Below are 13,545 nucleotides of genomic sequence, written 5' to 3' on the forward strand. Positions count from 1 at the left end.
GTCTGGTTGGCCAGGCTGGAGCTGGTCTGAAGTTGCTAGATAAGCAATAGACAGTCCCTGAAACGAGCAGGAATAGATGAAGGCCAAAAGCAACTGGTGCCTGAGTGGTCAGGGCACCAGTTTGGGCAGGAGGCCTTCAGAGTATGTGGGCTACCCAGGACCACAGGGGGTTCCAGTCTTTGTAGCGAAGGTTGTGGAGAGGTTATGGGCAGACAGGCTAAAGGTTACAGAGGGACAGTGCTCTGTACCCATAGCTGAGGCAGGGTCACCATGTGTGCTCGCACCCACCCTACCAGCCCATCATTTTGGCAAAAATGACAGAAATATCTGCAATATCTCTCCAGTGCCTTCAACTGGTTTAACTACTCGCTCATTTTAAAAGCGAAATCTTAAAAAAATTCTATTATTTAGCACAGAGCATATATTGAAATGTCTATTTGGGACAGAAAGGTAATAAATGGCTGACAACTGAATGCCAGCTTATTAAAACATTCGAGCTAGGGGCCAGCAGGTGGCATGGTGGTTAAGACACTGGACTCCCACAGGGCCAGGTGCAATTCGAGTCCAGACTGGAGGCTTGTTTTGTCACTTTCTCCCTCTCTGCCTCTATGGTGAATGCATGTGCTTTATAACAAAATTTTAAAAAATAAATAAATAAAATCTTAAAAAAAACAAGCTAAAAAATAATATAAAACTGAAGTAAAAATTTAAGTTTTATTTCTGAAAGGCACAAAATGAGAAGGAAGAATCTCATTTTCTCTCCCCAAAGGCAAAAACCATATTTCCTGTGATCCTTCTAGAAAAAGAAAGAGTGCATTTACATACATACGTGTCAACGTTATAATTTATACGAAGAGCTCATTTTCCTTTACACCAAGCATTTTTTCATTTAACGTAGCAAAAATATTTCCATATCACCACATCCAGATCTACTTTATTCTTTTTAATTGCTATGTAGTATTGTATCACAGGGATGGTAGATAATTGTGCACTGTTGATGGACATTTTGGATTTTGCTTTAAAAAAAATTCCAAGATTTCTGTGTATATATGTGTGTGTCAATTTCAAAGGTATAATGGAACCATATCTAAGTTCTATTTTTAAAAATTGACAGTGGGACACATGCACTTGCCAGAGACAAGTGACACACAGAGAGAGAAAGCGGCATGGGGTGTGGACACACTGCACTCTCTTTTCTTCCATTTCTCTATCTTGTCAGGATTCACATGCACGCACATGCACCTGGTATGTTTTTCAGACTGCTGGGACTAGGAGTCATATGGCAGTCAGCCATGTGGCATCTAGCTCCCATAACCACTAGGCAACTGGCCCAGCCTTCTAAAGTCTTTGCTATGCAAAAGAATGTATATCTTTTAAATTTTGACACTCTTTTTCAAATTAACCTGCAGTAAAATAGCATTGGTTTATAATATCCTCCCACTGAAAGTGGATAATAGTACCCTTACCTCACATTACTGCCAGCACTGGAAAGACCTTATACCAGTTTGATAAATGAAAAAAAAAAATAATAAAACATTTTTTTCACTATTTTGATTTGCATGTCTTTAATTATACCTGAAATAAAGCATCTTTCCGTGCTCATATGTTTACAGTCTTTTGAATTTGTTTTTCTACAAAACTTTTCTATCCTTTACACAATTTTCCATTGGGTTGTTCATTTTTTTCATATGTATTTATATCAGTTCTATTTAAGTAAAAGAAAAGAGCACTTTGACAAATGTTTTATTTTTCTTGTTTTTGAACTTAGTCTTTTGACTTAGTTTTTTTTCCCCCTTGTTTTTTCTTACCAAAGCTAGATTGCTACTTAGATAAACATATTTATTTTTCCCTTTATAGCTTCTGGGTTTTAAAGCCTTCTCAAGAAAACTTTCACCTTTCTTATGTTAGTAATAAATTAACCCACATTTTAAGGTTTTTTTAAAAGAATTATTTATTTAACTTTGTTTATTTCAATTTGACTGGAGAGAGACAGAGTGAGAGAGCAAGAGAGAGAGAAAGCAAGCCACCAGGTTCAGGACTTGAATCGTGGTCAGCCATATGGGAGTCCAGCGTCCTCAACCGCCACACCACTTGTCAGCCCCCACATTTTAAGATATTTTATGATTCATGGTTTCACATTTGAGTATTTGGTTTATCTGGAATTGATACAGGTGTGAGGACTGAATAAGGGTCTGAGCCTTGGTTTCTCAGTGGGTACTAACCAGCAGTGCCTTTGTCATTTATTTACTCACCTCTCTTTTGCCATGTGATCAGAAATCTCACGTTTACAGTAAACTAAATTCCGTAGACTTCTGAGTGTATTTCTGATTTTTCTTCGATTCTGTTCATTTCTTCTTATATCAAACTGTTTTTTTGATTGCAGTTTCCAAGTACGTTTTGATATCAACCTAGAATGGAGTGGACAGAGAAGATCTTGCTGACAAGGTAACCTTGAGGCTGACGTTTGAAGAATAAGAAGTAACCAGTTTCATGGAGATGGGGGCAGGAGCATTCCAGGTAGAGAAAGTTGCATGCACAAAGGTTGGGAGGCAGAAAACAGTGTGGCATGTTTGAAGGAACTGAAAAAGGACAGTATAGTGAGTACCTTAAACAAGGAAGAGAAAGAAGATTGTGAGATGGGGTTAGAATGCTGGGCTAGGGAACCAGCAGTTAGCGTAATGGCTATGTCGCTGGACTCCCACGTAGTCGACTGCGGTTCGTGTCCCGGACCCGGTGGCTTAAAACTCACACCGGGCGCGTGTGCGTGCGTGCCCAAGATCCCGAGAGGAGAATGGAGGAGAAGGGATTGCAGCGTGACCATCCCCCCTGGGTGGTGATTTCTCGCTTTCTGTCTCTATGTCTCTCTCTGTCTGTCTGGCGAGCGCACGCGCCCTACAGTGAAAATCTCTCAAAAAAAAAAAAAAAAGAATGCTGGGCTAGATTTTGCAGGCCCTTGCAGACCATGGCAAGAATCTTGGTTGTGTTGTAAGCACAAAAGGGAGAAGCGGATGCATTTTAAATTGGGAAGAACATGCTCCAGTACTCCAGAGCCCCAGAGTATGATATTGTCACGCTCACTGATATGTGGAAGGTGGGTGGGAAAAGAGCACGAGGTGCAGAAAGGAGGCCAGGTTAGAGGTTGTTGCATGTTCCAGGCCAGAGGTGGTGGGGGCAGGCTACAGTGATGAAGAGAAAAGGACTCATTGCGGGCACATTTTGGAGGTGGAAACAACAAGATTTGGTGGTAGACTGAGTAGGATGAGGTATCCTACTAGTAGGAGGGACCATAGCTGGTTCCTAGGTCTCCTCTTTTCCTTTCGTATCTTTCTGGACTATGTATGTTTGTCCACCTCATTATGTATATGTTTTAAAATGGAAACATGGCAATGTTTTAGGGAGGGGTGGGGGATTCTTAAAAATACCATATTTGAGGTTATTTTTGTTATAAAGCCTCAGAAAGTGATACTATTTGTTGAGCGAGACAGACTTAGGAGAAACAGGTTTGGGAGTGAAGTAGAGGGAGCTATCAAGAGGGGGCTGGGAGCTCAAGTGTTAAAATGTTAAATTTGAGAAGTCTGAGAAACCCAAAAGCAGATAGCAATGAGGTAGTTCAATACATGGATCTGGAGACATCCAAGTGGAGACACCAAGCCACAACCGAATGCTATTTAGAGTTGTAGGAATAGGAGTGTTTTAGACTGACTACTGGGTTGCTAATAATAGAAATATCTGAGTCTGGGTAATTTATAAAAAATAGAGACTTATTTAGCTGGTCCAAGGAGCAGCTAAATTTAGGAGGTCCAAGGTCAGGGAGCCACATCTAATGAGGGTCTTCCTATTAGTGGTGTCTAAGGCAGTGCAGGACATCATATGATGAGGGCAAAAGCAGAGCAAGAACACATGTGTCTGTGGTCTGTGTCCACATGTCTATACGTGTATATGTGCGTGTATTCTCTCATTTTAAACCCATCAGGAGTCAATTATTGGGGCTCTATTCTGATGACCTCAACCCTAATCACTTCCCAAAGTCCCTATCTTCCAACACCATTGTAGGATTAAGTCTCTACCCACTCAACACCATTACAATCCCGCACCAAATTTCAGTGTGTGAATTTTGGTGGGATGCATCCAAACCATAGCAGGTGAGATGATGAAGAAGGAAGAGAGTGTGGAAAAATGAAGAGAAGAGCCTGGAACTGAGCCTTGAGGAATGCCAGCATGTAGAGATGGGTGCGGGAGAAGGGGTCAGGGAGAGGCAGCAGGAAGAATGGGAGGGCTCAGCCTTAAAACCCTCCTCCCAGTCCTTCATGGGCATCCACTGCACTGAGTATGCAAGCTGGGCTCTTACCTTTTGCAAGGCCCTGCTTAATCTGGCTGGCATCTCCTCCCTGAACCCCCACTTCAGCTGTAGCTACTCCCAGCCTCAGTCACCTTCCTTAGGGCCTTTACAATGGTATTCTTGCTTCTCTGCTTAGAAAACCACCTTAAATCCTTTATTACTTGCATGTGGTTAATATCCATCCTCAAAATGCTGTTTTATTGAGAGGGTATTCATTTATTTCTTCAGGAGAGAGGGACAGAGAGAAAGAGAGAGGACCAGCCCCATGGCTCAGTGGCTAAGGGACCCAGACCCCACATGGTCAATCAGGATTTGAATCAGGGGCCTAGTGGCTTGAAAAACATATCAAGTGTATGTGTATGTGTGTCAAAATCCCAACGGACTGAAGAAACAGAGGAAAGGCATTGCAGCATAACCATGCCCTATCAGGGGTGATTTCTTTCTCTCTCTCCTTCTGGGGCATGCATGTGCCCTCTGACAAATACATACATGCATTCATAAACATGTAACATTTCTAGGTGTTTAAAAAGAGAGAGAGAGAGAGACCCCTAACCAGGGTCTCAGCAATCCTCTCAGTCTTCTAGCCCAGCCAGGATTACAGGCAAGTGAGTACATGCTTCGAGTGTACCAGTCAACCCAAGACGAATCCTAGATGGGAGAAGCTGATCCCTTCCCACCTATCTAGAATACTTTAAAGAAACAAGACCCCACACTGGTTCACAAAATCCAAGTGCAGAGGTAGTGGACTCCTGGCATGGGCTGGCCACAGGCTCCATGTGGTCCAGTCTTCCAGATAGATTCAGCATTGCCGAGTGGCATGCCACTGCTGAGCCACTGTGGCTAGCCCAGCTCCCCCCATGACATTCTATCCCGGTGTCTTACCTGTTTCCTTTACCATGACTCAGACATAACCATGTGCTAGTTTATATAGGCCAGTCAGCTCCATTACAGTGGAGATAGCTCCTTCTTTATCCCTTTTCATATCCTTATTACTGACATAGGTCTAGTAAGCAGCAGGCATACAATACATGTGACTCACATAAATGAGCAAGCCCCTTTTAATCTTCATCATGACCTTTATTATTTATTTTAGAGAGATTTTTGCCAGAGAGACAGAAAGCAAGAAATCTCCCTCCGGGGGATAGCCACGCTACAATCCCTTCTTCTCCATTCTCCTCTCAGGATTTTGGGCATGTTCGCACATACACCCGCCATGAGTTTTAAGCCACCAGGTCTGGGACTCGAACCACAGTAGATGATGTAGGAGTCCAGTGATGTAACTATTACACCATCTGCTGGTCCCACTTCACCATGGCCTTTAAAGTCGCAATTTTAGTCCCTCATTTCCTCCCCTTTTTTAAAGCAATTGAGGCCATCAGTCTCAGAATGAGTAGGTGATTATTCACAGATTGCAGCATAATGAGTTGTGATGTATGGATTAAAACAGGAGAGGACTTAAAAAAATTGAAAAATGGAATTAAAATTTGAACTTATTTTGATGCAAAATTTTAAAAAAAAATTGTGCATATTTTTTTTCCAGACTATGCGTTTTCCATGAACTTTTTGTAGAACCCAGTATTAGCTCCAGCACCCAGACCACCTGAAGGATAGGATTGGCCACAATCCGATCCCCCTGGTTCCAGTTCCTGGTGAGCCTCAGGACTGTCCAGGCACAGACCCAGCAGAGGGCAGCAGAGGGCCGCAAAAGACTATGATTCCGGGAGAGTGAGGTGCCCTGAGCGCCCGAGGGCCTGGGGTTGGATTCTGTCTAGCCCTTTGTTGGAATCTAACTTGTGCTGCTGGAGAGCTCAAGGCAAGTTTCCTGTCTGTTCTTGGAGGTGCTGATTCTTACCACCTAGAGTACGAGGAAGCCATCTTACTGCGGCCCTCTCTTTGGAAAAGACAATAGTCACTCCAGGGGGAAGGGAAGGAGAGTCCCTGAGGTGGAATGGAGAGCTAGAAAGTATGAATGCTTTCTGTGGCCTCCACTGCTAGAGGACACGCCTCTGGAGACTGTTCTGTAGAGCAGGGGGTAGTAAGGTGGTGTTACAGTTAGAGACCATCAGGGGCATGGGAGGGGCTCAAAGGCAGATAGGATTTGGGAGCACTATTAGGAGGTAATTACTGGCTTAGGGGCACCACTGTCAGAAAAAATAACTTTGTATCTTTCTTATGCTCTCTGAATTGATTTCCTTCCTGGTCTCCTTTTTTGTTAGTAAAGTTGTTTTTAAAATATCCAGCCTATTCCAGCAGGTGGCATGGTGTTAAGGTGCTGGTCTTGCACATGGTGTACCATGATTTGAGTCCTGGACTCAGCAACTTGAAAATCATGCCAGGTGCGTGTGTGTGCATATCCAAAACCTGGAGAACAGAATGAAGAACAAGGGCTTGTGGCATGGCTATCTTCCCTGGGGAGTGATTTCTCACTTTCCCTCTCTCTGTCTCTCTTGGGTGAGTACACCAACCTGTGGCAAAAACAAAACAAACAAAACAAAAACAAAAAGAAACAGCTTATCACCTGTGCTCAGGGGAAAAAGGATTTTTACACAAGCACTGGCCCAGGGTCAGTGGGAAACACAATCTGTTCCACCCCGAGCCAGGGTCCAGCAAGGTGGTAGCAGCAGAGGTTAGAGTGAAAGGCCTCAGGTGGAAGCAGTACTTAGTCTTGATGTCTGGTCTTCTCAATTAATATGTAAGTGCATGCACACACGCATGCACACACACACACTTTTTATGTACACACAACACAAAGATACAGATATACTCATAGTTCACATGCACAGACATATAATTGATACACACAAGCACACACGTTACTCAGTACTCAGTGCGGGACAGCCACATTCACGCCAGTGAAGGGTCTTCTGGTAGACATTGTGGTTGGTCCTCCAGCAGCCATTCTAGTTCTCCTCTCTCCCCACCCCATTGTGTATAGCAGCAGTGTGGTGTAAGCAAGGTTGAACCAACTTTCAGTTGCAGGGGTAGGTTTCAACTGGTCTACACCTACCCCCCCCCTTGGCACTCCCTTAGCCCCCATTGTTTAGAAGTGGCACACAGTCCCAGTGACCACTAGATGTGGCTGAGGAAGCAAACAGCCCTGGAAGCGGCCCCCCAAAGGAAAGGCTGGTTTGGAACAGCTGATGGGATGGGAGAGATGAGAGACTTAGAGACAAACAGAGTTGCCGCCCCAGAATCATGGGAGCCTGTGACCAGCCCATGCCAGAAGTCCACACTACCTCTGCACTTTTGATTTTGTGAATGAGTACAGTGGTTCTTTAAAGCATCCCAGCTTGATAGGAAGTGATCAGCTTCTCTCAGAACTCTTCTGGGAAGGCCTGGAGGGGCCCAGCCTCTGTTTTACAAGGGGGACCATTTCTCCTCCCCTTTTCCTGGCCTCTTAGTCCTCTAGGTGACCACAATACACCTAGTGTAGTTCTTGGAGCTTTATATAAATAAGAGAGGAGAAAACTATGTTTAAAAACAAGACCAATTAAAGTCTCTTTGCATCATAAGAAAAATGACACAATTCATATCTGCAGAGGAATAAATCTCTAAATTGATCTTGCTTCTTGCTAAGACTGAGATGAGAACTGAACCAAAATTTATGAGTTTCAAAGGGCAGGAAAGTTGAGCTGACGTGGGAGATTACAGTGTGTGGATAAGTAGACAGACTGACATGTATCCCTCCCATACACATTCACTTGATCCCGCTAACCACTCTGAGAAGTGAGCATTTCCCTGTTTTACAGATTATGAATGAGGCTCAGAGATAACATGCTGGACATCTCATAATTCTCCCAGTAAGTCCTCATGATAGGCTTGTGAAGAGACTGGCCTCAGTTATTTTCTGCACTAACAATTACCAAAGAAGGCCTTGGAGGAGTTGAAGGCCAATTGGGAGACCCATCTAAAAATGTGTAAGGCAAGTCTGAGTGCTGTAAGAAACTGCAAGGGGAGCCCCTGAAGTTGGAGATTAGGCAAGTTTGTAGCATGACTGGCAACCGACAGAAAAGCAGGCTTCAATCCAAAGCCACTACTTGAACAGGGAAGGTGGACAAGAAAACTCTCCTGGCAAATGAGAGGGAGTTGATGATGAGGTTGCCAAGACATCTTCCCAAAAGCTGAGGTTGGAAATGGATTTACAAAGCAGGTGCACACTGGTGTTCCAGCATCATCAATGATGCTGGAAGCAATAGTGACAGGTTCCTGTAAGAGGGCATCATCTGAGAGCAGCCTCACCTTCCAGAAGAGTGGTAGTGGGCATGTCTGCCCAGGAGAGTGCTGCCCTGATGACAGTTGCAGGCAGAAGCTGACACTGAAGTGATTGGGATGGTCAAGTAGGGAGAGTGTGTCCCCAGAGAACATCAAATAGGAGACAATGCAGAGCATTTGGAGGGTCTAATGGATGAACCTGTCCATTTGCCTTTCCTTAGCTTATGTGATCCCTGGGGGGGGGGCACAGGGAGGTCACCTACTGTCCTAGGCTGACCTCACATATTTGTCCTTATGTAACCCGGAACAAATAACCTAGCTGCTGTACACCTTAATTCTCATGCCTCTCATCTGGCAATAATTCCAGCTCAGAGTTGCAGGAATTAAGTTACCTCGTATGTAGTAGGTACCTAATCAAAACCAGCTCTCTTCCCTCTACCTCCTTCCCCACTCCTCCCCATTCAAATGATGTGGTGTGGCTTTGTACACACAGTAGATTGGTCCTCACTTTGATTCCATCTGTCTCCTAGTGGACTGTCAGGTACTGCAAAGACTGGAAAGCTAAAAAATGACATTGCCCAGATTCCCTTGCAATAAAGGTCTGTAGAAATGAAGACTTGGCCAATCGGATGCACTGTTTGAGATCTGGGCAGAGATCATACTTCTGTGGTTCCTACTGTTCCTTCTGGCATACCATGGAGGAGATGACCGAATTTTCTCCAGTAGCACAAGCAGATACCCTGGAGGCTTGTTGCTAGTCACATGGACTGGGAATCAAGGGGCATCCATTGTGCTGGCTTCTGCCCCATTGCTGGTTCTGGCTGAGACAGATCTAGCTAGCAACAACCTTGGTGGCCCAGTCTTCCTTCTGGAAGCCTTGCTGAGAGCTCAAACTAAAGTCTTTTCTAAATCCCTCCTAGTAGTTCTGTGAGACATGTAATACCCTTCCATAAATCCTATCTCGTTTATTCTAGCCAGAGTGGATTTTATTCTCTTCAACTAACCAATACAAGTAAGACGAAGAAATTTTATTGCTGAATTCCTCTTAGAGAAATCACTGTGTGTATGTTTTGGAAGGACGCCTTGGTTAGTTCTTGGAGAAGAGGTAGTCTGCTTTCTCTGCCAACCTTCACCTCATCCTACCCCCGTGCCTAAATATCAGCTCACACTAGAGCTTCAAGATTTTTTTTTTTTTAAGTTTGTTTCTTCCATGAGTAAGAGGGACACACACACACAGACAGGAATTCAGAGACATAGCATTCGAGGTCTTGATACCATGATTCACTTACAATTTCAGCCCCTGATCACAGGCACATACATGCCCAGCTACTGAGGGAGGCCTCTGGATGCACACTAGGAACCCTCCTCTGTGGATCAGCCTTGCAGAACACTGAATTTGACTGCTGCTCCACCATCCAGCCCCTTTAGAAACTTTTTGAGTTGTTCTTGAAAAAGAGGGGGAGCAAGGCCAAAGTAGAGAGAGAAACAGAAGGCCTCAGTGGATGGCAGAAGGCCTCTATTGTATGACCCCTTTCCAGGACACTGTCCCATGTTTTCCACAAAGCCTGTCTAAGTGCTTGGTGTGATGAGCTTCCTTTGTTATAGAAACCCAAAGGAGTGACTGGACTTCACGCTGGGGAGGACCTAGTATAAGAAAGGGTGTGAGAAAAAGTCGAAGTTTGGGGAGGTGGAGGAGCCAAGAGATCCAACTAAGGGACCCCACAGGGATCCAGCAGAAATGCTGAGGAGGGTGCTGATTCCCCCAGTTCATGAGACTCTGCAATAGAAAGCTATCTCACTTGGGTATAACGGAGCAGAGACCCTCAGAAGGCACTGGGAGTAACCGCAAGACCTGATCTATTTCCCTGAACTTTCAAAATATTTAAGTTCCACAATCCTAAAAGCACTGGTCACTTTCTCATCTATATTTATGTGCATTTTGTTGTCGTGGTCTTTCTTCTCTGCAAGAGAAGCTCTGGAAGCTCCTAGATGGCAGAGTCCTGGGTTTAATGCATTTTTTGATCTCTGAAGTTATTATATGCATGTGGTATATGTGTGTGTGTGTGTGTGTGTGTGTGTGTGTGTGTGCCTTTGTGCATGTTTTCTGTTGAGAGTACCCAAAACTTGAGTAATATTCTCAAGGGAGTTCAAAACCTAGAAAATGTTTAGAAGATGTGTGAGGGAGTCTTATTTGGACACCCGGACACCATGTACTTCTTTGTATGAAAGAAAGAGTCTTCTCTGAGAAGTCAGGTGCATCTCATGCTTGTCTTGCATCAAGGGTATGCTTGTTCCATGGAGATCTAAAGCTCATGCTATAGATCATTCAGGAAACCTAGGACCTGTCTCTGGTTTCAAGATTCTGTCAATTAAGGGCTCTGCCAAGCAGTATTCATAGCTTCTTCTCAGGACACCTTGCTCTGTGCTCAGAGAAGTTTACAAGCCATGCTGGCACCAAAGGGTCCCCTGGCAGGTGGGACCCATGGCCATCATGTGCTCTCCAGTCTGCTGTCTCCATCTCTTAAGCTGTATTTATTAAGTGAACATGGGGAATGTCAGGCTCTGGAGAGTGTTTAGGATGGTGTGTGTGTGTGTGTGTGTGTGTGTGTGTGTGTGTGGTGTATGTGTGTGTGTGTGTGTGTGTGTGTGTGTGTATTAGTGAGGAAATAGCCCCATGGAAGCTGGTATGTGAGGTCCATAAATTTGAGACTGAAAACAAGAGCAATAGAATCTAATCACCAGACTGTGTCTCCAGCATAGGGCTGGTGGGTGGTAACTTTGTTCTAACCTGCATGTCTCAGTCCAGAAACCACAGGCAAACATCAGTAAAGCAAAGTGGGGTTCCTGACAACTGCTAAGTTAGTACAGTTTCTAAGGTTCCCATATTTAAATTAATCCAGCAATACTTCCCTTTGGTTGACTGCATGGTGTGCGGATGTATGGACCAATTTGAGGACTGGGAGGAAGATCATAAAAGACAAGAGAGTGTCAAATTAGTTTATATTTTTGTTGGCACTTTATGTTTTTTGGTTTTGTTTTTTGTTTTTTTGAGAGATTTTTGCTATCAGGCGTGTGCACTTGCCAGAAAGACAGAGAGAGACAGAGAGACAGAAAGCAAGAAATCACCCCCTGGGGGCATGGTCACACTGCAATCCCTTCTCCTCCATTCTCTTCTCGGGATCTTGGGCACGCACGCACATGTGCCGGCGTGAGTTTAAGTCACCGGGTCCGGGACTCGAACCACAGTCAACTACATGGGAGTTCAGCGACATAGCCATTATTCTAACTGCTGGTTCTGGCATTTTATGTTTTTAAACTTGGAATAATTTACTGTTCAAATGGAACTGTTTTAACTCTCAGTTAGAGTTGAGGGTCCAAAATCCTGGCACTTTGCCAAGCAAGGTCACCTGTGAATGCTTACAGAGGAGTAGTTCCTCACTCTTAGGAACTGAGAGTTGCAGTCGTGAGGACCAGGAGGAGAAATGCTGGAGGAAGAGTTGGAGGAAAGCTGTCTGTGCACTCTGAGTCCCGTCATCCCATCTCTAGAAGGAGTCTGGAAGGCCTGAGCACTTTTTATTTTCAGAGACACCTGCTTATTTGCACAGCTGCCACCCAGAACCAGGCCATGCTGGCCACTGTGTCATTAGCAAAAGGATGTCCCACCCTTTCTCTGGACACCCATAAACCAGTGTCTGAATATTGGGGCTGCTGCCATCTGTACCACAGAAAAAGCAAATGCCTCTGTGGTGGGACTTGTCAGCAGAAACAACAGAAGGGACAGGTGCTTGGCCCCTTCTATCCTCTAGGCCTCGCTTAACATATCCCATGAGCAGAACCTAACTTTTGTCCTGAGCTTTGCCTGCCAAGAGTTGGGAAATGTAGCTTACCTGGCCAGCTTCCGAGGACAGGAAGCGCTCTAGAAGGAGGGTGGAATGTGAGTGAGCACCAGCGCCCTTTCTTTCATTCCTCCATGTGCTCCAAGGCCCACCTCAAATGCTACCTCCTTGCTGAGACCCTCTCCTCTGCCTCATGCCCCACTCCAGTAAAATGTTTCCTCCTTTGTGAATCCCAGCTTATTGCATATATGTAATATATAAATATTTATTTTTTAACTGTTATTTTTAAAAAACTGGCCAGAAGGCACATGGACTTGTCAGAGAGAGAGAGAGACAGAGAGAGAGGCAGAAGAGAAAGCACTCCCTAGTGGAGCATGGTTATCCCAATTTTTTTCCATTTCTTCATCCTGTCAGGATTTGGAGCACACACACACACACACATGCACGCACGCATGCACACACTCCAGTATGTTTTTCAAGCTGCCAGAGCCAGAATTTGATTCACGTAATTGGCCATGTAGGATCCAGCTGCCTTAACTACCAGGCCGTGAATCTGGATAAACCCCAGCTCGTTTTAATCCAGGAGGGGTAACATATCAGTCTCCTTTGTTAAACTGAGTTTCTGGAAGGCAGGGATTTTGTATGACTCATTTCTACATCTCTACCACCTAGTATTAGGCTAGATAGGTAATTACTACGGTGGCTTTCAAATATGCCTACAAAATTTTTTGATTCTTCTCTTTAGAGAAGTAAAGCCTCATTCCCCCTCCTCTTGAGCATGGAGTAGACTTACTGACTCACTTCCAATGAATAGAATGTGGGGGAGGTGATGTGTGACTTCTGAGATTGGTCGTAAAAGATAGGGCTTCATCTTTCTTTGGTCACCAGCTCTGGGGGAAGCTCCAGCTGCCATACTGGGAAGACACGCAAGCAGTATGTGGAGAGATCCATGTAGCAGGGAGTCGAGGCCTCCTGCCAACAACCAGGACTAACTGGTTAGGCACTTTCTTCTCCCAGGAGAGAAACTATCATCTGATATGGGACAGTAGTCAACTCTCTTGCCTTCTCTGATCCATTATAGTGGTTACAAATCACAACCTATTGACTGACTTATCCTCTTCGTTTCCTTTGATTTGAGATGTGGTGGCAAAAGGAGAA

General features: G+C 44.6%; 1 protein-coding gene and 1 long non-coding RNA gene across 5 annotated transcripts in view; one reads left to right on the plus strand and one right to left on the minus strand.

Moving 5' to 3' along the window:
* The window catches only part of IRAG1 (inositol 1,4,5-triphosphate receptor associated 1), a 186,027-nt gene that overhangs the window by 29,416 nt on the left and 143,066 nt on the right, over window positions 1-13,545 (plus strand). For 3 of the 4 annotated variants that reach the window (XM_006167435.3, XM_027767850.1, XM_006167441.3), the window contains exon 2: window positions 2,384-2,445. The gene's annotated coding sequence lies outside the window, so the exon portion shown is untranslated. The other variant, XM_006167437.3, reaches the window with a different exon arrangement.
* Window positions 1-13,545, minus strand: part of LOC114005885 (uncharacterized) — a 51,678-nt gene that overhangs the window by 13,196 nt on the left and 24,937 nt on the right. The window contains exon 2 of the long non-coding RNA XR_003547682.1: window positions 2,253-2,408. This is a non-coding gene — a long non-coding RNA (uncharacterized LOC114005885). The remainder of the gene's footprint in view (window positions 1-2,252; window positions 2,409-13,545) is intronic.

The sequence above is a fragment of the Tupaia chinensis genome, unplaced genomic scaffold (genome assembly GCF_000334495.1).
Source record: "Tupaia chinensis unplaced genomic scaffold, TupChi_1.0 Scaffold144767_1, whole genome shotgun sequence".
Lineage (NCBI taxonomy): Eukaryota > Metazoa > Chordata > Mammalia > Scandentia > Tupaiidae > Tupaia > Tupaia belangeri.